Source organism: Pinus tabuliformis, chromosome 9, assembly GCF_031772625.1.
Source record: "Pinus tabuliformis cultivar Carrire ecotype Pingquan chromosome 9, CPIR1, whole genome shotgun sequence".
Lineage (NCBI taxonomy): Eukaryota > Viridiplantae > Streptophyta > Pinopsida > Pinales > Pinaceae > Pinus > Pinus tabuliformis.
This window is the reverse complement of record NC_142307.1, coordinates 1,161,068,497-1,161,094,349: the sequence shown is the minus strand read 5'-3', so window position 1 is coordinate 1,161,094,349 and position 25,853 is coordinate 1,161,068,497.

Here is a 25,853-nt window from a genome sequence, read left to right as displayed (position 1 = left end):
GATGTTATAGACATTTTTGGGCACTACAACCCCAAGCATAAATGTCCATAAACTAAGGGCTCCTAAGTCCCTAAAGGTGTTGTTCCAACCCCTAAAAGAACAAGGTCAACTGATTACAACATCTCCTAGAAGTTCTCCATGAAAAACTACTCAGAACTGGTCAAAACTAGATCATTTCACTTGCTCCATGGCCAGGGTGCGATGCATCTCACCTTGTACACACGGGAAGTGCGTTGCATTTCAAAAATCCCTTCTATGGGGTGCGATGGACGAGAAAAGACAAGTGACGGAGACAGTTTGCGAGGTGGATGATCTTGGAATCTTCCAGAAACTTCTCCTGGGACACTTGCCTCTCAGAATCGCCCAAGGATGAGTAAGAGATCAATGAGATCTCCAAGTGGAAGAAAGAACTATCAGAGAGAAGACACTAATCAAAAACCCAGAGCTGACTCACACCTCTAAAAATATCTATATATAGATCTCTCATCCTAGAGATTCAAGAGGTTGGAGGCTGGAATTTTGCATATTGTAAGGAATTGATGTTGGTTTCTAGAGACAAACATCAGATTGTTGGGTGATCTAAGCTTTTGAGGTGCAGAGGGGCTTCTTTGCTGGGAGGTTGATGTTGGGTCGGAACAACTGGTTGTAACTCCTCCTGGCTCTTTTCTTGTTTATCAATAAAAGCTATTTGAGTTTTCCTCCATGCTTTTGTATCATTGATGCTTGTTACATTTGTATGGTCAATTTACATCTGATCCTAGATTGTTTATGATTATAGATCCATGTCTTTGTATAGTGCTATGCTTCTGTGATCTTACAGGTACTTTGTGAAGCTAGGCGTGTAAGGGAGCAGGTAGCTGAGGACTATCAAAGAAGAGAGGAATCGAATCGAAGGATTAGCGCAAGACAGAGGTTGGTCTTTCTGTTCCTCTCTATCTATAATTCATAAAGGAAAAACAAAAGTAGTTTTTCTATGTTTGTTTCTAAGGCAGCTGTCACACCTTAGTGGGATAGAGCAGTTCGAAATAGACACTTTTCCCTGTAACAAAATGGTGACTCCGCTGGGGAACTAATTAGTTTGTTTGTTTATCATTCTTTGTTGTCTATTTCATAAACTTACAAGTAGCATTCGAACTACATTTGCCATAACAAATGCAAAGTAGACAACTACTACTTCAATCCATCTACTGGATCTGTTTATGATTTAAACAACTGATTCACAAACTATCTGATTGCCCTTGTGATAGCTCTTAGATCCTCCTTAGATCTACCCCTGATTGTTGCATTACTGATTGTTTTTTGCTCGGCCAAAACCCAAGAACTGAACTGTAAACTGTGACCCAGAACCTGAACAGAGTCTCGTTTCTGGCCCAGTGCAGGTACTGTTCAGAGATTTTGAATTTCAGCGCACTTCCCGAGTGGACAACCTGCGCTGCATTTCAGATTCTTTGTGTTACAGGTGCGTTGATCAAACTAGCTCTGTGTAGTTGTGGCTCCTGTGGTTCATTCGTTCCAGTTCTATTCTTGAATTTTGCTGCCTGTGATTAGTATATGTCTGCTTGAAATCCATTTTCCTTACTGTTATTCCGCCTCCTTTGTACAAAAGAACTGTAGATGTTTTTATGTGTTTGTTGAGTCATTTACAGTTCTCCTTTGCAAAAGTAGTGTAATCGTACTGTCGCCCTTTGATTTGAAACTGTCGCAAGTGTCAATTTCAATCGTAGGAAAGAGTTTGATTGCTGTTGATGGTTGATTATCCTATTACTATTTCTTTTGGTCTGAATTTGTAATTTTTTAATGTCAAGAACAAGTATTCATTTCAAAATCGTAAGGTGTTGTAATCGTCTCCATTTTTTGATTTCAAAAAGAAACTTGTTGATATTTGTCGCTTGAAAAGAAATTAAGATTTGTGCATCAACTTTCTTTTTAGCATTCATATACTAAGAAAGTCGAAAAACAAATACATGCATGTGCATTTGCATATAGACAGTCTGATTGGCTTGATTTAGGAAAGTGCATTTAGAGTGTGCTCTTTGCTCTTTGTGAAAAGATTCTGTCTTTCTTTTCCCTAGTAACTAGGATTTTCATTGCATAAAGAAGATAAAAAGTTTGTTTATCATCTTAGATTTCATTTTAGGAATTACATCTACATCTCGTGGTGAACCCGAAAGGCAAACTTCATAAACAAGATCAACTTAAAATAAATTCAATGAATCTAACAATGCTTTGGAACTTAACGCACAACATTTAGAAGTCTAGGCTAGAGACGTATTCCGACGTCGTAAAGCCTGGTAACTGTTGTTCTCACCGATGGTTGGGTGATTCCTCCACTTTGAGACGATAAGTGCCAGTACGGACTTGTGATCCCACGTACCGTCGAGTATATTTTGGGAGACCCCAATAGGATTAATCCTTTATCCATAGGAAGCCGTGTCTACCGCCCTATCAATCGCAATGCATTGAACACAGCATTCAGGAAGATTGACTGCCGTACCGTAAAAAGTATTCTGTAGTTTTGCGATTGGTTTGGTAATCCCTCTACCTAGATTTCCAGAGTAGTCCCTTTCATTCCTTTTCAGACTCTTTAACAGAAAAGGTCCATCTGAGCACTTGTCACTTCAGGCTCATTAAAAATAGAAGGCGACTAGAGTCATCTTTTGTTTTTTCTCGACTCTTAAAAATTGAAAAAACAAGTTGTGTCAAAGTGTCTAAAATTCATCTAATTCAGAAACATACTTCCCTTTTATTTTTAGTTGATCAAGTAATCCGTAATTGTGGAAGAAAGTCAATCAAAATTGCTAGAAAATATTTTGGATAGACAAGATATGTCTGAACAACTGTCGACATCCAGGACTGTGTCATCCGACGCAGCAGCGGTAGAGCCTCCTGTTGCTACTCCAACGATGTTCACTGGTGTACCATCTATCCCGACAAGTTATCAACAATAAGCCGGAGTCCAATCAGGGACTGTTTCGACGACATGGTCAGTTCCTATTTCTTCATCCGGATTATCATCTGGTATTTCTTATGTTGAAACTCAACAAATTGATCCAATGTGTTTTCAAAGGCCAATCTACTCTTTAAGTACTGGATTTCCACCATATGGAGGGAAATATGCCTTTTCATTGTTCCCCCCCTGGAGAACAACCATATGGGAGTTTACAACAAAGTTCAAGTCAAACTGGAATTACATCTAGCGGTTGGGTACCAATACTGCCTCAACAACCAAGGGTTGTATATTCAATGCAACCAGTCCACCCTGTGTCGAATATTCCCACTATACCTGCTATGGTGACTGCGTCGCAAGTACAAGCGCTACCTGTTGTATGTCAACCCCAAGTTTCTCAGGTTTCAATACAACAACCTCCTGTCTCAACGACTCAATCACAACCTCAGGTTAGTGCCTCCTTATCTGGAGCGACTCAGGCTCAAACAAGTACTATGACTCCTCATCTTGGTCAATCATCTAGTATTGGGCAACAGCAAATGATCCAACAACCATGGCTGATTCAATCTCAACAACCGCCATTCCAGCAATCATATCAAGGACCTGAGTGTTATAGACATTTTTGTGCCTTACAGCTATAAGAATGAAATGTCCATAATTCAACGGATCCAAAGTCCCTAAAGATGTTGTTACAGCTCCTAAAGGAACAAGGTCAACCAATGACAGCTTCTCCCAAAAGTTCTCCACCAAAAACCACTCAAAAACAGTCAATTCAGGATCAATTCAGAGGCTCCACTAGCTGCCTGCGTTGAAATGCAGAAGTTGCACTGGCTAGGTGCACTGCAACGCAGGTGGAAGCACTACCAGGGTGCGCTGAGCGGGAAATGACAAATGGCAAGCTCATTCAACGAGGTGGAAAGACCCTGGAAGCTTCCAGAATCTTCTCCAATGACACTTGCCTCAATGAATTCGACTAGTGATGAGTAAGAGGTTCTCAACCTCCAAGTGGAAGCAAGAACTGACAGAGAGAAGCCACAAGTCAAAACATAAGCTGACTCATCCTCTCTGCTTACATCTATATATGGATCTCTCACCCAGAGGTTCAGGAGGCTGGAATTTTGTATTTGCAGAGAATTGCTGTTGGTTTGAGATTGAGATTAGTACATTGGGTGATTTATGCTTTGTTGGAGGAGAGGAAGGGACTCCTTTGCTGGGAGGTAGATGCTGGATCAGGCCTCACTTGGTTGTATCTCCTCTTGGACTTTATTACTCTATCAATAAAATATTTGAGTTTCTCCTACATGCTGTATCCCAATGATGTTTTGTTATGCTTACATGTTTAGCTTAATCTGATCTTGAGCTTTTTATGAATGTATATCTGTATCTTCTTGTAGTTTCTCTCTCTTGTGATCTTGCAGGAATTTGGTGAAGCTGGGCCGGTGAAAGAGCAAGGAGCTGGGAGCTACTGAAGAGAGGAGTGATTGGATCAACAAACTAGCGGAAGACACCGGTTAGTTACATCCTTCTTCCTCATTTACATCTCATAAAGAAGAATACTCAATTAGTTTACCTTGTTTGTTGCTAAGGTACTATCACCTCTTAGAGTGGGATAGGGGTATTCCGAATTGGATACTTTTCCCAACAACAAATTGGCGACTCCGCTGGGGATCGTATCTTGTTGGTTTATTTGTGTTTCTATTTTTGTTCTTCTCATAAACTCAGGAGTGCCGAATCGAAATGCATTTGCCATTTTCAAATGCAAAGTAGAGATCTGCCACTCTAGTCCACTCACTGGTCCTGTTTTTATGATCTGAACAAACTGATCCACAAGTGCTATAACAGCCCTTTGTGATAGATCTTAGTCCTCCTATAAATCATCCTCCTAATTGTACCTAATTGATAGCCTTGATCCGGCCAAAAACTGTAGATTTAACTGCAAACCGTAACCCAAAACCCAGAAACAACTCTTGTTTTTGCTTCAGCGCAGACTCTGTGAAGAGGTTCTGCATTTCAACGCAGGTCCCGTGAAGGCTACCTGCGCTGAATGTCAAATCCTCTGCGTTGGGAGTGCGCTGATCAGTCTTTGCCTTGTGCAGCTGTGGTTCCCTGATTCCTTTTGCTCAGTTTTATCTATGTTTTTTGCAGCCTGTTATCAGTCAGTGTACCTATCTGAAACCCCTTTTCTTTGCCTCAATTCCACCTCAGTTGTATAAAGAAACTGTATTTGTTCTTTGTGTATTTGTTACATCATTTGCAGTTTCCCATTACAAAAGTAAACTAGTCATACTGTCGCCCTTAGATCTAGACCTGTCATAAGTGTCGTTTTGATCTTAGGAGTGAGTTTGTTTACTATTCACAGTTGATTGAGCTTTTACTTTTGTCGTTTGGTTTGAATTTATGCATTTCTAGTGTCGAAACAAGTAAATCATAAAGTGTCGTAATCGTCTTTTTGATTTTGGAAAAGGAACTTGTTTATGTTTTCACTTGAAATCAAATTCAAATTTGTACAACAACTTTCTTTTTAGGCATCAATATTAAGAAAGCGAAAAGAAATACATGCATATGTGCATTTGCATTTTGATAGTTTGCATGGTTTGATTTAGGGAAAAGTGCATTACAGTGTGCTCTATGCTCTTTGAGAAAAGTTTGTGTCTTCCTTTTCCCCTTGTAGGTAGGATTTTCATTGTTGAAAAGATATAAAAGCTTGCTTATCATCTTTAGACTGCATTTAGGAATTGTATCATACATCTCGTGGTGATCCAAAAAGGCAAAATTCTAAGAAAGATCAACCTAAAATAAATTGAATGAACTTAACAACGCTTTGTAACTTAACGCACAACATAGAGGTCTAGGCTAGAGACGTGTTCCGGCGTCATAAAGCCTGGTGACTATCGATCTCGCTGATGGTTGGGTGATTCCTCCTGAGAGACGATAGCGCCAGTACGGATTGTGCTCCCACGTACCATCGAGTATATATTGGGAGACCCCTATAGGCATAAAACCTTTATCCTTAGGAAGCCGTGTCGGCCGCCCTACTGATCGCAATGCACTGAACACAGCATTCAGGAAGACTGACCACCCGTACCTTAAAAAGTATTCTGCGGTTTTGCGAAAAGTTTGGCACACCCTCTACCAAGAACTCCAGAGCAGTTCCTTTTGGCCTTTTTCAGACTCTATAACGGAAAAAGTCCATCCGAGCATTTGTCACTTCGGGCTCGTTAAAACATCGAAGGAGACTAGAGTCATCTTTAGCTTTTTCTCAACTCTTTAAAACTGAAAAAGCAAGTTGTGTCTAAAGCGTCGTTAAAATTTATTTTAAACGGAACAATCACCCTCTTTCCTGCATTGATCTTTAAGTTGAGAAAATGGAGCACACCAACCAAGGAATTACCCTTGGTGGAAATCCTAGTCCCTTCTCCTCTTGGGGAGATGTTGGTGCGCCCCATATGGCCACATTGTCACTTCCAGGACTGACAATTGGCTTGCCGGTCTGGATCTTCTCAACCAATGTCGTTCAGAACACCACTATTCCTGAACAGTCGAATCAACAGTTAGACCAGTCCAGAGTTGCCCACCAGCCTTCTACTTCCTCTAATTCTTCCTCTCCTCCTTCCTCTTCGCTTGACGGAACTGGTAAAACAAAAAACCAAGTTCCTAAGGAGAAGAAGCAAAAGAATAAGAAAGAGAAGAAGAAGAAGGAGCCAAAAGTGACTGGGGGAAAACAAGTGTCGTCTAACAAAAATCCACACACAGCACTGACTAGGCCTAAATTGCCATGTGTCATATGCAAGGGAGACCACTTCCACAGAGATTGTCCCTGCATCCCTCGGATACTAAGGGACTGGTCTCCCCATTTGCACAATCCGGTAGCATCAACCTCTAATAGCCATGTTGAATGCATACCGTCAACTAGCGAAAGTGAAGTCCTTGGACAAAAAGGGAGAGCTAGATCCCCCTGTAGACTGTGCGAAGGCGACCATGCCATCCACCGTTGTCCCTTCTTAGACGAAGCGAAAAGAGTTTTGGATGATCGTCCGGTTTCACCGTTACGACTTCCTCCTAGATATAAAAAACTCTTGCCGAGTCCTTCGTTAGTTGAAAATCCAGTTGGCCCGCTCAAGTGGTCAGCTGAAGCGCCGGTCATCGAAGATGAACCAGCTGAATCCATACCCGACGAAAGTCAAAAGGTCGAGATGGCAGTTGACCCGGTCTTGCCTTAAGAGGATTTATCTTCGAATGATACAATCACTGAAGAGGATAAAGATGACACCATCCAAATTCTCTTCATTAGCACAGACTCCGACGAGCACGGGGGCACTCCCCCCATTCCTTTATCACAGGAAGGAAGTTCGTCAAAGTGATACCCGGCCGTTTACTCGTTCCCACCACCAAGCAACCTAGTTGTCTCCTTCGACTGGAACCAACTAGGCAGACCCCGTTTGCCAGCAAGCGTACCATTCAGAATTATCGTCCAAATATACAGAATGGTCATGGCTGGCACCATCATTGATGAAGCGGCATCTGTGAGTATCCTTTCCTCCACTGCTTGGAAAGCGCTTGGTTCGCCAGCGCTTTTTCCTGAAATGAGAAATCTGACAGGCTTTGATAAAGGAACCAGTCGACCTTTAGGGATCCTCCCCAATGTGCCTATCACATTGAAAGGGAAGACCGTTCAAATGAACGTGATGGTCGTTCAAGGACCCTTGGATTATAACCTACCCCTTGGACGAGACTATATATATTGCATGGGAGCCATCGTCTCCTCGCTCTTTAGAGTAATGTGTTTTCCACACGAAGGAAGAGTGGTCAAGCTCGTGGACCAGCTTTCATTTCCCGGATCACGCATCGCAAATAGTCATATACCTTCCCTAAATGGTCTCTTCACGCAAGAAATGTCTCAACCCACGGTCCGTCCTCCCGATGAGCGCGAGTAATTCGGAAGGATATGACTGGAACCCAGGGGGCATGCGTCCTGGTCTGCTTCGGCAGGAAAACTTTGGGTATAGGGTAGGTTTCTGCGGGAGAATATGACTAGTCTGTACCCCGTCCGTCTTGGAAGAGGGGTTATTCTAGAATAAGATTCTTTTGTCAAAGTTATGTGTTTGGCGCTCGTTGTCACTCACCTTTGTCTATCTCGGTAGACACCGCCGAAGAAATGTTTTGTTTGAAAGATTAATAGAACAATCTTTGGGTAACCTGAAAGAGGTAGGCCTCTCCCGGTAAAACAAATGTTTTATTGGACTAAGAAGGGGTAACCTTGAAATCGTACTTTATACCTGGGGGCATGCAAAACTTTTGGAGTGCAAGCAAGGGGCGGCTATTTATTTTTTAAAATTTTTAGGACTTCTAACCCTTTAAACTCGTAGGATTAGTCGTTTCCGAACTTGCATAACGAAAGGATGCAGGGCATAGCTTCGTAAGGCGCAAGCTCCATAAAAAATGGCATCTTACATGAGACATTCTTATCATATGACTGGAAATCGAGCAGTTTTAGCGCATAGTTCATGCTCGTTAAAAAATAAACATAAGATCGAGCAGTGTTTTTCCGCGTTTAAGCTCGTTAAAAAATGAACTACCCTCCGGTAAATAACCACCGTGAATGTAACATTATCAGCCATTAAAGCCTTGGTCGTGTTTGCACCGTCACCTCCACTTTTCCACTGGCCGATCATTCACCTCCATATTGATTGTTTACCCATTTTGAGGAACAGCTACGAAGAGTGATTTCACTAGCCATCCTTGTGACACTACCGTGATTGGAAAATTCCAAACCTTACCTAGAATCAGCTGCTAACCCGTTTATCACTCGTTCCTCAAAAGACGAGTCTTCTTTAAGCTCTTTTCATCTGACTCGTAAAATATGAAAAGATTGTCGAGTTTTGGCCTTCCAGCTCGTTAAAGCGACCGGAAGTGCTATCCCTCCTCTAGATTTTAATCTTTTTGGACCTGAGGGATTATTGCACAAAAAGATCGAGCGCTTGTTTTTTTCGGCTCGTTAAAACTATCGAAAACTCATCCCTTCTGTATTGTTTTATACTTTTTCGGACTTAAGGGATTAGATGAAGAAAAAGGACTTTCGGAGTTGACTTTACGTACCTTTTCAGACTCTCTAAAAATGAAAAGGACCGAGTTATCTTTGTTGTTAGACTTGTTAAAAACATTAAATAGCGACAGACTTGTCTTTAGACGAGAACGAGTTTCACTATCGCTAGGCTCGTTAAAACATAGCGATGGGTTTGCCCGAAGGGAAAATTATAGAACAATCATATGTTATCCTCCTCAAGCTTGACAAAAATAAAGAGGTACTGGTTAGCAATGACTGGGGAAAAATTGGGAAGAAACTCAAAGAACTTTATTGGTAGCAAGTCGCTCTTGAACATGACACTTCCACTCCGTGCCTGAGTCGGGTTGGGTTGTTTCATTCACCGGTCACATCGCCATGGTCTCGCCATACCATCCATCTTTGGGGTAAATGCTACCAATCCATCACACAAGTGTCGCCGATATGTTCAAGAGAAGTCATCCAGAGAAGTCAACCGTGTCCCATCCACTACCATACATTATCCTTCATCCTTTTGATGACCGCCACCTTGAACCATATATCATCAGATCGTTTTCACCTCCATCAAAATCATTTGCTCCGTTCTGTGTCACTGATGTGGGATACATCAAGGCCCTCCTTTGACGGATCGCTTCTTGTCGACATCAGCTCATTATCCAAGAAGTTGATCTAGGAACAACCACTTCAGTACTTTGAAGCTTGCATGCCTCAATGGCAAGTTTCTCACTTCCGGCGACAGGTATACATCAATGACCTTCGACCGAAAGATTTTGCGTGGTGTTCGACGCCAAGTCCTTTATTCACACCACGTGAATTGTACTGCAGTACCTTGAGGGTCATTATCATTATCGGTGATTCCTCTCGCGCTTGTTAACGGTTTACATCATTGACCGGTAATCAAGCGATGTCTTTCCATGTTCGACTTCAGAACATTTCTCACATGGATCGACTTGTACTTAGAGTGAAGATCGAACGAGCTTGAAGACCCCGGATCTAGTTTCATCCATCCGGGCTACGATATATATTCAGGAAAAATAAAGACATTGACATGTACAACATTGCAGCACAGACAATCATCCTACCAAAGGATGATGATTTCAGCAGGATCATCAGTCTATCATCAGACAATTGTCTGTCCTATGTACATAAAAATGAATTTATAAAGCTGAGCATGGGAATGCCCGCCTTAGCTAGATCATGAAAGCAGTATGAAGAATAATGTATTGTATTGTATCTTATTACAGGTCTCCTCCCAGCATTGGAAGAACTTCGGATCCTCCTAATAAAGCATTTCACCCGATAAACGGCCTCATACTTTAGGGGGCAACTGTTATAGACATTTTTGTGCCTTACAGCTATAAGCATGAAATGTCCATAATTCAAGGGATCCAAAGTCCCTAAAGATGTTGTTACAACTCCTAAAGGAACAAGGTCAACCAATGGCAGCTTCTCCCAGAAGTTCTCCACCAAAAACCACTCAAAAACAGTCAATTCAGGATCAATTCAGAGGCTCCACTAGCTGCCTGCGTTGAAATGCAGAAGTTGCACTGGCTAGGTGTACTGCAATGCAGGTGGAAGCACTACCAGGGTGCGCTGAGCGGGAAATGACAAATGGCAAGCTCATTCAACGAGGTGGAAAGACCCTGGAAGCTTCCAGAATCTTCTCCAATGACACTTGCCTCAATGAATTCGACTAGTGATGAGTAAGAGGTTCTCAACCTCCAAGTGGAAGCAAGAACTGACAGAGAGAAGCCACAAGTCAAAACATAAGCTGACTCATCCTCTCTGCTTACATCTATATATGGATCTCTCACCCAGAGGTTCAGGAGGCTGGAATTTTGTATTTGCAGAGAATTGATGTTGGTTTGAGATTGAGATTAGTATATTGGGTGATTTATGCTTTATTGGAGGAGAGGAAGGGACTCCTTTGCTGGGAGGTAGATGTTGGATCGGGCCTCACTTGGTTGTATCTCCTCTTGGACTTTATTACTCTATCAATAAACTATTTGAGTTTCTCCTACATGTTGTATCCCAATGATGTTTTGTTATGCTTACATGTTTAGCTTAATCTGATCTTGAGCTTTTTATGAATGTATATATGTATCTTCTTGTAGTTTCTCTCTCTTGTGATCTTGCAGGAATTCGGTGAAGCTGGGCCGGTGAAGGAGCAAGGAGCTGGGAGCTACTGAAGAGAGGAGTGATTGGATCAACAAACTAGCGGAAGACACCGGTTAGTTACATCCTTCTTCCTCATTTACATCTCATAAAGAAGAATACTCAATTAGTTTACCTTGTTTGTTGCTAATGCACTATCACCTCTTAGAGTGGGATAGGGGCATTCCGAATTGGATACTTTTCCCAACAACACTGAGCAACAAGTCTTTGTAAGTAATGGGCAACCGCATTTCCAAAGCGGTTATCAACAACCACATTATAATGGTTATGCCCATCAACCTTGTCAAAGTTACCAGCATCAAATACATTATGTTGGTATGCAAAGACCCACTGCTCAGGCGATTCCATCTTATCCTGGGTATGCTTCGCCTAACCTGAATCAACACTTGCCCTTTGTAGCAACTCTAGAATTACTAGATCTAAACCGGCTGACGAATGATCCAATTTCTTATGCCCCTTGGTGGCCGGCGATTCCGCATAAAATTCCGTCAGATATTCCTAATTTAATGGGAATCCGGGTGAAGACCCATCGAATCATGTGATGACATTTCATCTGTGGTGTTCTTCAAACACCCTAAATGATGATTCGATTAGGCTTCGCCTTTTCGAGAGAACGTTAACTGGTCTGGCGGCAAAATGGTATATCGAGTTACCTAGAGCTTCGTTTGACAACTTCAGTACCCTAGCCACAACCTTTTTAGCCCATTTTTAGTTACCAATAAGGTATGAAATGGGAACAAGACTTCTTACCAACTTCAAGCAAACGACGACCACTCACATATCCGATCATATTCATGAGTGGCGACGTTGTCGTAGAATGGTAAAAACGTATGTTCCTGATCAGCTGCTAGCTGAATGGTTTATCAAGTCATTATTACCTTCTATCACAGATGATGTGGCAAAGGGAGGAGTCGTCACTGAAGAGCAAGTTATTGCTCGTGCACAATATCTATACTTGATCTATACTCAGTCTGGCACGCTCTACGATAAAATACCTGATGCTCCTAGACCGGAATTTTCCGTTCCTCCCCATCTTAAATCAAACAAAGACTCTCATGCTGGTGATGGCGTGATAGGTACGACAAACACGAAATCAACAAAGGCTACATCTAAAAAGGTCCATAAGATTTCTAGTCAAAATAAAAATGAGGAACTTCTTGCCTCGGAAGTAAATGCCGTGTCGACTGACAAGGGCAAACAACTGAAGCAACCAGGGGGCAAGAAGAAAAAGAAAGGGAGAAAAAAGAAGCAGGATGAGTCATCTCCTAGAAAGCCTTCTGTAAACCCTTCTCGGAAAAGGAAACCCCCTGCAGGGTGTCACATATGCGATGAGGATCATCGGACGAGAGATTGTCCACATAAATCTGAAGTTAAGAAACTCTTTAAGAGTTCAAAAACCTCAACAGTATTGACTGATCCGTTTCCAAACCCGGGAACCAAACTGGTTGCTAATCAAAATGCTTCCAGATCCCAAGTGCTTATGTTGTCTATCTCAAAGCAGCAAAATGATGCTTTGACAAGGAATAAAGATTACGGGAATCCACAGCTATCGAATAACAAGGCTAATGAACAACCTAGTAGTTCGACAACAACTTTGACCGAAGTTGTGCCACCCATCATTCCTGAACCAATGATAAAGCCGCCAAAGGGAGTAGTACACAAATCGACATTTAATCCTCGTGCAAAAGTAGCACAGAGTTATAATATAGTAGAGGACCTGGCCCAATCGCCATCTGCTATGTCGACACTTGAGGTACCGCAAAATTTCCTCTCCCAAAAGCAGGATCTATTATCAGTAATAGGTGGGATTTTCCCAACGGATTCCAATATTGTATCCTTTAATCACAAAGGATATGACCCTAAGTTACCATCTCAACTAGCTTTCCTTATTGAAGTGAAAGCCCTCAACAAAACTGTTCATCGAACAATTATTGATGAGGGGGCATCTACATGTATTATGTCGATGAGTTGCTCGAAAAATTTAGGCTCACCACCCTTGTCGAGATCGTCAACAACGTTAAAATCATTTGATGGATGATCATACACTCCATACGGGATTTTAAGTAACTTGCAAATTGAACTGGGGGGAAAAACAGTAGAAATTGATGTTGAAGTAATCGATGGAAACCTTGATTACAACATCCTACTGGGAAGGCCCTGGATATATGCCATGGTCGCAGTTGTGTCGACCTACTTCAGGAAGATTGCATTTCCATTTCAAGGAGGAATTACAATCGTCAACCAACAAACATTTCTCCCCAACAGTTCACAAGTTACGGGAAGCATTCCAATGATCCATGGAAGCAATCATTCACTTCAAAATATCGGAGTAGGTTTCCTAAAAGACCCTACCTTAATGGGTAATTTTGCCCTACCACCTCTGAGGAATATGGCAGAAGTGGCCACAGTGGAAACCCGCAATATGAAATCTTCTATATCTAATGGATTCAGAAGATTCCTAAACATTTTGTCAGCATGGATCATCGCCATTTTAGAAATATTGTAGCAATCAATTTTCTCGGCTTTGGGGGCAAACCCAAATCAACGCTCATCGAGTGTTTGGATAGATAGGTCTAAGGAATATGGTACCTCTTTAGATCCTTGGTCGCATGTACATTCTACAGACAAAGGAATCATTCAGTCAATGATGTTAGGGGAGGCACCATGCGAAGATTACCACCATCGTTCCCATCTTCCGGATTACAACGGAGATTATTCCAATGACCTTAATCATCCTTCAGTTTTTGATTTTCTATCAAATACTGTAAATACGGTGGATTTCGAGGATGGTTCTTATCTCGTGTCAACCTCGTTAAAAAATGAAACAAGGAGTCATGAGGATAGTTCTTTTAAAGTGTCAACCTCATTAAAAAATGAAACAAATCCCCTTTCCAAATCTCAAAGGTAAACCTTCATTCCAACCACCGAGTTGAATGCAATGAAGCTTGGGGGGCATGCACCTTGATTTGCATTATTATGTTGGGGGCATGCAAACTTATCATGAGCAGTGTTACTGCAAGGTTCAAGCTCGTTAAAAAATAAACCAGCATCGAGCAGTTTTAGCACATAGTTCAAGCTCACTAAAAAATAAACATAAGACATGAGCAAATGTTTCCCCCCACGTTTAAGCTCATTAAAAAATGAACTATTCACCGGTAAATAACCATCGTGAATGTAGTACTTTAGCCATTAAAGCCTTGGTCGTGTTTTCACCATCACCTCCACTTTTGCATTGGCCGATCATTCACCTCCATTTGATTGTTTACCCATTTTGAGGAATAGCTGCGAAGAGTGATTTCACTAGCCATCCTTGTAACACTGCCGTGATTGGAATATTCCAAACCTTACCTGGAATCAGCTGCTACCCATTTTATCACTCGTTCCTCAAAAGACGAGTCTCCTTTAAACTCTTTTCAACTGACTCGTAAAATATGAAAAGATTGCCGAGCCATTGGCCTCTCCAGCTCGTTAAAGGGACCGGAAGTGCTATCTCTCCTCTAAATTTTAATCTTTTTGGACCTGAGAGATTATTACACAAAAAGATCGAGCGCTTGTTTTGTTCGGCTCGTTAAAAGTATCGAAAATTCATCCCTTCTGTATTGTTTTATACTTTTTCGGACTTAAGGGATTAGATGACGAAAAAGGAATTTTGGAGTTACCTTTACGTTCCTTTTAAGACTCTCTAAAATTGAAAAGGACCGAGTTATCTTTGTCATTAAACTCGTTAAAATTTTAATAGCGACAAACTTGTCTATAGACGAGAACGAGTTTCACTATCGCTAGGCTCGTTAAAACATAGCGATGGGTTTTCCCAAAGGGCAAATTATAGAACAAGCATCTGTTATCCTCCTCAAGCTTGCTAAAAATAAAGAGGTATTGGTCAGCAATGACTGAGGAAAAATTGGGAAGAAAACTTGAAGAAACTTTGTTGGTCGCAAGTCGCTCTTGAACATGACACTTTCACTCCGCATCCAAGTCGGGTTGGGTTGTTTCATTCACCGGTCACATCACCATGGTCCCATCATACCATCCACATTTGGGGTTAATGCTACCAATCCATCATGTCATTGTCGCCTATATGTTCAAGAGAAGTCATTCAAATAATTCACCTGTGTCTCACCCACTACAATACATTTATACTCCATTCTTTCATGACCACCACCCTGAACCTTATATCACCAGATCGTTTTCACCTCCATTAAAATCATTTGCTCTGTTCCGTGTCATTGATGTGGGATTCATTAAGGCCCTCCTGTGACAGATCGCTTCTTGTCGACATCAGCTCATTATCCAAGAAGTTGATCTAGGAACACCCCATTCAGTACTTTGAAGCTTGCATGCCTCAATGGCAAGTTTCTCACTTCCGGCGACAGGTTTACATCAATGGCCTTCGACCGAAAGATTTTGCGTGGTGTTCGACACCAAGTCCTTTATTCACACCACGTGAATTGTACTGCAGTACCTTGAGGGTCGTTATCATTATCGGTGATTCCTCTCGCTCTTGTTAACAGCTTACATCATTGGCTGGTAATCAAGCGATGTCTTTCCATGTTCGACTCCAGAACATCTCTCACATGGATAGATTTTTACTTCGAGTGAATATCGAACGAGATTGAAGACCCCGGATCTAGTTTCATCCATCCGGGCTGTGATATATATTCAAGAAAATAAAGACATCAAATGTACATCATTGCTGCATAGATAATCATCCAATCAAAGGGATGATGGCTCTATCAGAATCATCAGTCTACACTCAGACGATTGTCTGTCCTATGTCCATGAAAATGAATTTATAAAGCTGAGCATGGGAATGCCCGCCTCAGCTAGATCATGAAAATATTATGAAGATAATGTATTGTATTGTATCTTATTACAGGTCTCCTCCCAGCTTGAAAGAACTTCGGATCCTCATAATAAAGCATTTCACCCAACATAAAAAGATTAACGACCTCATGCTTTAGGGGGCAACTGTTATAGACATTTTTGGGCACTACAACCCCAAGCATAAATTTCCATAAGCTAAGGGATCCTAAGTCCCTAAAGGTGTTGTTCCAACCCCTAAAAGAACAAGGTCAACTGATTACAACATCTCCCAGAAGTTCTCCATGAAAAACTACTCAGAACTGGTCAAAACTAGATCATTTCACTTGCTCCATGGCCAGGGTGCGATGCATCTCACCTTGTACACACGGGAAGTGCATTGCATTTCAAAAAGCCCTTCTATGGGGTGCGATGGACGAGAAAAGACAAGTGGTAGAGACAGTTTGTGAGGTGGATGATCTTGGAATCTTCCAGAAACTTCTCCTGGGACACTTGCCTCTTAGAATCGCCCAAGGATGAGTAAGAGATCAATGAGATCTCCAAGTGGAAGCAAGAACTATCAGAGAGAAGACACTAATCAAAAACCTAGAGCTGACTCACACCTCTAAAAATATCTATATATAGATCTCTCATCCTAGAGATCCAAGAGGTTGGAGGCTGGAATTTTGCATATTGTAAGGAATTGTTGTTGGTTTCTAGAGACAAACATCAGATTGTTGGGTGATCTAAGCTTTGTTTGAGGTGAAGAGGGGCTTCTTTGCTGGGAGGTTGATGCTGGGTCGGAACAACTAGTTGTAACTCCTCCTGGCTGTTTTCTTGTTTATCAATAAAAGATATTTGAGTTTTCCTCCATGCTTTTGTATCATTGATGCTTGTTACATTTGTATGGTCAATTTACATCTGATCCTAGATTGTTTATGATTATAGATCCATGTCTTTGTATAGTGCTATGCTTTTGTGATCCTACAGGGACTTTTTGAAGCTGTGCGTGCAAGGGAGCACGTAGCTGAGGACTATCAAAGAAGAGAGGAATCAAATCGAAGGATTAGCGCAAGACAGAGGTTGGTCTTTCTGTTCCTCTCTATCTATAATTCATAAAGGAAAAACAAAAGTAGTTTTTCTCTGTTTGTTTCTAAGGCAGCTGTCACACCTTAGTGGGATAGAGCAGTTCTAAATAGACACTTTTCCCTGTAACACCTAAGTTGATTTCTCGGACCCAATCTGCCTTCTCCAATTGATCCAGCAACCAAAACCTAAAAATCAAACCAGAAACCCTGAGCTACTATACCTAGCCTAAACTATACATTAAATTCAGTCATATCAAGCCCTAATTTCTAATATCCTAATTGAGATTGACAAGGAGAGAGCCCTCCCCCGACTTGGTAGGGCTAGCTACCAAGTTAAGTGCGGTTTGATGTTACACTAGACCTACCTTCCTTCAGCTTGAGGTAGATCCAGGCACTAACATAGTGGCGACCATACTGGGTAACGTAGTGTTATGTTCCTCAGCAAAATGTATCATGTTTAGATCTGATTGTTGATGGTGGACAATGATCAGACACCAGAAGTTTTGAAATCATTCACCTGGTGATTCCAAATCAGTTTCGAGATCAGATCCAAGGACTCCACTGGATGATGAACCTGACGAGTAGAAACATGAAAGGACAATATGGAAAGGTCAGGTATTCAAGTTGGAATTTCACCCAAGACATCATGATCTTTATTATAAATTATTTCTTCTCTTTTCCCGAGAATGTCAAGAAGGCTTTACAAAGTATATTGTATTCGAGGAAAGGTCCTAGACCTGCATTTGATTCTTTCCCTTTGAAGATTGTGAATACCAAAGATTTTCCTTCCTTTGATCTTGATCAAGATCCTTCTTACGAATCTTATGATGACCGTCTTCAAACTGATGAACCTCAAGGGACGAAGACTGATTCTATACCTTCTATACATACCCCTATACCTTGTAAACTTCCAGATAGATATAAGCCTTTGATTTTACCTCCTATACTCCATGCTTTCCCTAAAAATCATTACCTATATCTACCAAGATTTGATGGTGAATGTGACAACATCATTGCTGAGAGACATGTATTTAATTTTGAGTCTTTTCTTTATCCTTTTAAAGTTGATGAAGAAGAGGTTAGTATTAGGCTTTCTGCTCTTTCTTTGCAAGGCAAAGTCAAGAGTTGGTTCAAAACCCTGCGTGATGCGAGCATCTCAGATTTCTAGTAGTTCGTCAAAGTTTTCCTCGACAAGTGGATGATTAGACAGAACCCTTTCTTGATTCTAGAAGAATATAACCAACTGAAAAGACTGCCAGGGGAGATAGTACAAAATTTCTACCAGATTTAACCAATTCTACTTTTCGATGCCAGTTAATATAATACCTCCTCCTGGATCCGCTCTCTTGCACTACCCGGATGCCTTTGATCCAGAAATGCAGTTTTATCTGAGAGAAAGGAACCTTGCAACACTTGAAGAGATGCAAAATAGTGCAGTAGATGTGGAGGCTAATCTGTTGATTAGAAGGGAAAAGTTGAAGGAAGAAGGGATGAAGAACATAGATCCAGAGGAATTAACATCTTTAGATGTAAAGCTCGACATTTTGGTAAGTGCAGTGGAAGAGATGATGCAAAGGATCACCACAAGGAATGAGTATGATGTTCAAGACCATGGCTCACTGATTGAAAAAGAACAAGTGGCCGATCCAAAACATTTTCTTTCCTATCCCAGTTGTCATAGGTCTGATAATGATTATTTTATAAATCATCTTGGAGAAGAGAGATCTGTTGATCTGACATGTATGCTTGATGATGTGTTTTATATTGATGATTTGCCTAAGTTTGATCAGTATGATGATGATGATTATGTTCTCCAAACAAAAGCTAATCTTGCAAACAAATCAATAGCTGGTTTGTGGAAGGAGGAATTTCATTTTCAGAAACTCAAATACAATGATCAACCGTTGCATATCAGCTATGGAAGTGAGGAGGAAAGTGCAGAAAATTTTTAAGTAAGTGAAGGCTCTTTGCCTTTTTGTTTTACTTCGTTTCAATTCATCAGAGATAGCTTTCATTCAATCAAAAATCAAACGTCGATAAGTTTCGATCTTGACCATATTGATGGCAATGAAATCCTTGTTCAAGACTTCTCATATCCAGATTTGTAGCCCCTGAATGCCATTGAATGTCAGGTTGTAGATGAAGACTTGGAAGTTGGAACATATGATCAAATGATGAAAGATGATTTCGTACCATTCTATTTCGAATCATTTCAGTTTTTGAAGGGAAATTTGCATAGTATATCCTCAATAAAGGATGAGCAGCCTATAGAAAATCATGCCATCTCATTGGAACCAATCGAAAATGGGTTGCAAAAGTCTTTTCAAGTTTTTCATGATCCAATAGCGGATGTGTTGGATGATGTCTACAGTCAAAGTCCTTCTCCCCTAGCTAACTATGAGATTGAAACAAGTATTGATACAAACTTGATCCGGTAGTCGGTTTCTTTGTCATTTTCAGTAGGAGTCTCGTCACAAAGCTTAAACGAAAGTTTGCATTCATGGTATGAGGAGGAGAAAATTAATCCATCGGATGAGCTAAGTCTCAGTGCACATGAATTTCAAGATCCTTATGCAGTATTTTTGGATTCGGATAGAGAATCCATATTTTTCAATGAATATGTTTACAAGTTTTCATGGGAGTTGCATTTCAATAGTTCTATTTTGTTGTTCATAAGCAAGCACTTGCAGAGAATTCAAACAACAACTAGAATGCTTACTTGGTTTCATTGCTTGTTTCCTTTCACTTGATCAGGTGATGAATGGAAATTTAGAGTAGGTTTTATTGAATAAGCTCCATTTTGAGCATATTTTCTAGTTTTTCAGTTGTGTTTTAGTATTGAGTCAGTTTCAAGTAAGTTTGTGTCTTTGAGCTGTCAGTTTTCAGTCATCCGTTTCAGTTAGAGCTTTTGACTCCATGCCCAATGGATAAGGCTACTAGGTCTATGGTGTTCTTGGCACCTCCAAGGAGCTATCATCCCCAATGGAGCCAATGTTAGTGTCAGCCTTTGAATCCTTCCATCAATGATCAAATATGCTCTTACAAAGTGGCCTCAGGGTGTCAAAGTCAAATTTTGTCATTTCAGTGAGTCTTCAATTAAAATTTGGTTATTAGGTATTAGGTCTAGGGTTGTTTTCACTCCTTCCAAAGTTTTCCAAGTATTGGTCCATGTCACCATTCAGCTTAGTGTACCATCATTCAAAGAGTCGTCATCATCATTTCAGGTTACAATGGGTCATTTTACACCTTGTTCGTGCTTCAGTTGTACTTGGGTAAGCCTCATTTCCATCTCCTAAGGTTTTGAAGGTAATTTCTCTTGGATGGTCAAATCATCAACAAAAATTGTATCATGATGCTCATACATCTTCCCCTATCCTTAATCTACCTTTTTAAGCACTTCCCATCACTGATATCCCTCAAATTCATCATTTTTCCACAAACCCTAGCTTCTTGCTACAATTTGACAATTTTCTAGGCTAGGCCTGTGTTTTCCCCTTTTGGACCCCTTCCCCTCACTCAATATTTGAAATTCCACTTTTCCATACTTCCTAACATCCCTCCCTACTTTCCAATTTTTTTTAAAGAGTTTAGAAGCCCCTTGTCCCCTTCAATTCCCTTCATTTCCACAAATCCCCTATTCCACACATTGGGATAGGTTTTAATCAAATGATGTTTCTGAGCAAGAAAGAATGAATTTGGAAAAACTGAGAGAGGTTTGTTTCCATAATATTCCAAAGAAGAAAAACCTCCTTCACTTTTTACACAAGTGTCATCGTTTTAGAAAAGTGTCAAAACTACATTTTCCTTAGGAGGATTACTGCTCCTCTGAAGTGACACTAGTAAAATCAAGCTTTCTCCTTGTTTGGTTGGCCAAATGACTTTCTTGATGAGTCAAATGATAACTATAGAGAAAGCGATTTTCCATGAGCTATCATGAGCTCAATTTGGAGTTGAGGAAGACCTTCAAAAGTTGACTGAAACAACACTATGCATTTAGGCAACCTCATTTTGCACATTTTGACCACTCTTGGGAAATTTGACTTTTGATAGGGAATATGAAATCCAAATTGACAGATTCAAGATGTTTTGGAAGTAAGACTCAATAATATTTCCAACAAGCTATCCTAAACCCAATTTGGACACTGGGAAGGCCTCCAAAATTGGTCTGTAAAAGGGCGTTGCACATTTAATCAGTGGCACTGTGCATTAAATTTTGTAACACAGGAAATTTCGGTTGATGCACAGCGCCACTGGCGCTGCGCATTGAATTGGTGCATTCTCTTGAAAAATGGCTTGTATATTTGGATTTAGAATCAAAAAATAAGAAAACCCAGAAATTTTCATCAATTTTGGAGGAGATCTTGGCCACCAAAAGGGCAAAAAACACTCAAAAAGTGCCCCTCTGCCACTTTTTGGACACACAGGAACCAGTCTTGGAAGAATCCACTTTTGAGGGGGGGAATGACCTCCAAATAAGAAAATTCGAAGTGCTTCAGAAACTAGATAGGTAGGGCTTTACAACAAGCTATCTTGGGCTTGATTTGGATGAGTGGAAGGCCTCCAAAAGTAGCCTTGAAGTAGCACTATGCATGAGGCAAATTTTTGTTAATTTTGCCTAAAAGTCAAATTTCACCTAGTTTCTTTAGCAGTTGACTTCTTCTTCTTTTCTTAGTAAATTTTGCATGGTAAATGATGTAATATGATGTTGATGGAAAACACTTTATGGGGTAGATACATCAATCAAAAGTGGTTTTGAGCTAAATGTATCAGTGTCCTTAGTTTTAGAGGTAAGCTATTCCACTGCCTATTTTTTTGTTCCTAGTTTAGATGTTGTTGAAACAACTCCTTGACTTATGGATTTGACCCCTGATGACTAGAAGGAGTTTTTTGATGCCTATAATATATTTCTCTTAGTCATTTGAAAAGGTTTGACTTTGGTAGAAGTGTTGGCAGTCATTGAACATTTGTATCAGTAGTTTGGCAAGGAATAAAACCAGGTTTCACAGCTATTTTTGTGGTATTCTTGTGATAGTGAGTTTATGTATTGCTTCTTATTTGTAATGAGTTTTTATTATGTTTTATATGTATCCAAATCCATCTTTCTCTTCTAAAACTAAATGAATCAAGGTGAATGGACAAAATACATTGTTGTGCTTTGTCTTGGGAATGTGTTTGGTTTTCAATGTTTTCAACTGTTTGAAGAGGATTCATAGTTTCTTTATGCCCTCCTCAAATCTTCAACTATATTAATCTACCATATTAATCCATTTCTATTACATAAACCCTTGTCTACCTCACTCCACAGAACATGACTGTATCCTTCAGTTGATTTCCCAAACCCAATCTGCCTTCTCCAATTGATCCAGCAACCAAAACCTAAAAATCAAACCTAAAACCCTGAGCTACTATACCTAGCCTAAAATCTACATTAAATTCAGTCATCTCAAGCCCTAATTACCAATATCCTAATTGAGATTGATAAGGAGAGAGCCCTATTCTGATCTGGTAGGGCTAGCTACCAGGTTAAGCGTGGTTTTATGTTACCCTAGACCTGCCTTCCTTCAGCCTGAGGTAGATCCAGGCACTAACATTGAGAAAACAAAATCTCTCAATCTTATATTTGCTAAGGTATTAGAAACCTTAAATGAAATTATCAAAGTGTAGCGTTCTCCTTTGATAAAGACAGGTCTTGGATATACTGAAGAAGCATCTCAATCACATAAGCCGCCAACCTCCACTAAAAGCTATCTTGATGCAACAAAGAATAGTGAACAATATGGAAATCGTCAGCAAAGGAATAAAGCATATCACCAGGTAAATTAGTCTCAATTTGCTTCAAGGATGAACATAAGCAACCAACCTCAGGTAAATCGTACTCAATTTTCTTCAAAGATGAATATCAATAGAAACTACAATCAGCAGGTCAATAGATTCGATAATCACAAGAGCTTCTTTAATGGTCAATGTTTCTAATGTCATAATTTTGGTCACAAAGCTGCTCAATGTGTTTCTTAGAAAACCATCATGACTAGAGAAGCACGAAATCAAAGGAATGTGACAGGGATCAAGAAAAGTTACTATAATAACTTTTCTCTTCTTGAAAATGAAATAGAATGCCCAATCTGTAACAAATTTGGCCATGAAGAATCTGAATGCAGGAGTAAATTTCAGAAAACATATCAAAAGGACAAAACTCCATTAAATCCCAAAATATGGAGAAGGAAATAACCTCAAACAGAAAGATGTGGTATAGCCTTGTATGTAGAAGGACAAGAAAATCAATTATACATCGACAATTGATGCTAAAAACACATGACAGGTGACAAAGAAAAACTTCACTCATATAATGTCTTAGAAAATGAAAAGAATGTCTCATTTGGAAACGGCACTCTTGCTGTCATAAAAGGTAAAGGCTCCGTTTTCTTGAAAGAAAAAGTTAAAGCTAGGAATGTTATGTATGTAGACGGTATAAAGCATAACTTGTTGAGTGTTAGTCAAATGTGTCATCAAGGAAATGAAGTGGTGTTTCAATAAAATGGATGTGTTGTTCGTGAGCTTGATACAAGAGAAACCGTGATCAAAGGTACAAGAACTCCAAACAACTTATACATACTCAAGGGAGGACAACAACAGTGCTATCTAAGCAAAAATGATGAAAACTGGCTATGGCATAGAAGATTGGGACATCTAAGCTTTTCTAAAATAATAAAAGCATGCAGGTTCTAGGCTGTTCATGATCTTCTAGATATTATCATTCCTGAAAATACAATATGCAAACCATGTCAATTCGGTAAGAAAAATAGATCTCACTTCATTGAAAAAGAAGGATCAACTAGTAAGCCTCTTGAACTTGTTCATACTGATTTATGTGGACCATCAAGGAAAAAGTCACCTCGTGGAGAAGAATACTTTATTTTGTTCATTGATGATTTTCCCAAAATGTGTTGGATAGGTCGTCTAAAGCATAAAGATGAAGCATTTGAAAAGTTCAAAGCCTTCAAAGCTTTGGTTGAAAATGAATCAGATTGTAAATCAAATGCCTCAGATCTGATCGAGGAGGGGAATTTACCTCGGATGATTTCTTTGGCTTTTGTGAACAACATGGAATAAAAAGGAATTTCTCCACTGTAAGGACTCCTTGGAAAATGGAGTGGTAGAAAGAATGAATAGAACTATTCAACAAATGGCTCGAGCTATGTTAGATGAATCTAGAACTTCGACAACCTTCTTGGGTGAAGCTGCATTCACCGTCGTGACTATTCTCAACCAAGAAAATGTTTAGGTAAATAGAACTCAAACTCCACATGAACTTTGGTATGGTAAGACTCCTACGGTAAAACATTTTAAAGATTTTGGAAGAAAATTCTCTATCAAAAGGACTGATGAAAAACTTGGTAAGTTTGAGCCCAGAGAAGATGAAGGTATTCTTCTTGGTTACTCTTCCTAAAGTAAAGGATATAAATGTTATAATAAAAGACGTGGGAAAATTGTTGAAAGTAATGATGTTGTAGTTGATGAAGCATGCAAAAATCCTAAACAGATAAAAATTGAAGATTATGACAATGAAGAAGATGGGGATTATTTTCCCACATTAAATCACAATGATTCTGAAGAAGAAACCAATGAAGCACCAGAAGAAGAGATAACGGTAGAAGAAAAGACTCTGTCTAGGTATGTTTAGAAAAGTCATCCAGAAACTCAAATTTTAGAGAGAAATAGGAAAGTGTACAGAAAAGAAGAACTATTACAAAAACCTCAAGCTATCTAGCATTACTATCCTCCACCGAACCTCAAAATGTAAATGAAGCATGCAAAGATGAATGTTGGGTCAAGGCCATGAATGAAGAAATTGAGCAAATTGAAAAGAATAATACTTGGGAATTAGTTCCTTGAACTCATGATAAGAATATCATAGGAACTAAATGGATATTCAAAAACAAGCTGAATGAAAATGGAGAAGTTATTAGAAACAAGGCCAGACTTGTTTGTAAAGGATATGCTCAACAAGAAGGTATAGATTTTGAAGAAACTTTTACACCTGTTGCTAGACTTGAAGCCATAAGGATGTTTCTTGCTCTTTCTAGTTTTCAGAAATTCAAAGTATACCAAATGGATGTAAAATATGCCTTCCTTAATGGAGACTTAGAAGAAGAAGCCTATATTGAACAACCAGAAGGATTCATTCTTGGAAATGATGTAAAACTTGTATGTAGACTTAGAAAGGCCCTCTATGGTCTAAAATAGGCTCCAAGGGCCTCGTATTACTGTCTTGACAAATATCTCCACCAACAGGGTTTTTCAAAGGGGTCAGCAGATAGCAATCTATATACAAATATTAACACGGATAAATTGCTAATAATTGTTGTTTATGTTGATGATATCATTTTTGGTAGCAATGAAGAATCCATGAGTCAGAATTTTGCTTCATTAATGCAACAAGAATTTGAAATGTCCTTGCTTGGTTAGCTTACCTATTTTGTTGGTCTAAAAGTTCAACAAAATAAAGATGGTATTTTTCTTTCACAAACCAAATATCTCAAAAGGATCTCGAAAAAGTACGACATGGAATATTCTAAACGACTATGTACCCCAATGGTAACATGATGCAGTCTGAGCTCAAATGATGAATCAGAAGCAGTACATCAACCAACTTACATATTCATGATTGGTAGTCTGCTTTATCTAATAGGTACCCGACCTAACATCATGCATGCAGTAGGAATAGTTGGAAGATTCCAAGCAAATCCAAAGGAATCACACCTTCAGGTAGTCAAAAGGATTT